The sequence below is a fragment of the Sinocyclocheilus anshuiensis genome, unplaced genomic scaffold (genome assembly GCF_001515605.1).
Source record: "Sinocyclocheilus anshuiensis isolate Anshui unplaced genomic scaffold, SAMN03320099.WGS_v1.1 C32308500, whole genome shotgun sequence".
Taxonomy (NCBI): Eukaryota; Metazoa; Chordata; class Actinopteri; order Cypriniformes; family Cyprinidae; genus Sinocyclocheilus; species Sinocyclocheilus anshuiensis.
In genome coordinates, this window is record NW_015614582.1 from 1 (window position 1) to 856 (window position 856).

The 856-nt window shown below is 41.0% G+C and overlaps 1 long non-coding RNA gene across 1 annotated transcript; it reads right to left on the reverse strand.

The window, feature by feature from the left end:
* Positions 1 to 17: 17 nt before the first annotated feature.
* On the reverse strand, positions 18 to 856 carry LOC107682532 (uncharacterized). Its single transcript, XR_001633519.1, has 2 exons — positions 823 to 856; positions 18 to 706 (listed from the first exon to the last, which is right to left on the reverse strand). It is a non-coding gene; the product is annotated as an uncharacterized LOC107682532 (long non-coding RNA).

Consider the following 856-nt stretch of genomic DNA (forward strand, 5'->3'; position numbering starts at 1 on the left):
TTTTTTTTTTTTTTTTCTTGGCCACCTCCGTCCTACACTACACAACTGCTTCCTGGTACCCCTTCACACATGGAATGAACAGAAAATAAGTACACAGAATCAGGAGACCAGCAAGGCTGCGTTTGGCCTCTTTTCCTCGCTCTTATACTTCAAAAAACAAAATGATATGTACTGCAATCGCCCTATTCACTCCAGCCAATAGGATTTAATTACGGACCACCTAACCCTTCAAATTATTAGTGTTACCAACCCAAAAATATACAATACAGTACATCACATATTACTTCACTTTGACTGCAAAAATATGGGAGATTGAAAAAGAATGATTTTAAGAAGTCAACATTAAATATTCTTTTCCTGTGGATTCCACACAAAGGAGGAATGCTGAACTGAACTTTTTTTCCTGCAGTCTTTTACGTAATACCATTAATCCAGTTCCCTTCCCTGACAATTAAACAAACTCAGCCTTGAAGATGCCTTATCACACCTTCACAAGACCAGAGGGCAAGGGAGGGGGTTAAAAGGGGTTAATCATTTTTCTTCTCCCCTTCTGATTTATCTGTGATGGCAGCGGTTGTGTCAGCAGCTGCTGGCTGGGCTGGGCTGTCCTTGCTCTGCTCCACTCCGCTGGTCCCGAACTCATTCACACGGTTGGGATCCACTCTATAAATCCAGCGCTGGTACAGATAGATGAAGAAGACCACATCTGTGGAGAAATGGTGGTACATCCAATTAATACTAGACATTGTTTAACATAACACTAAACTGATGCAATCATATTGAGAAATTCAAAGTGTCAGAGGGAAATGTATAAGCACGTACCATCTCTGAGACAACCTATTCTGTACATCATTGG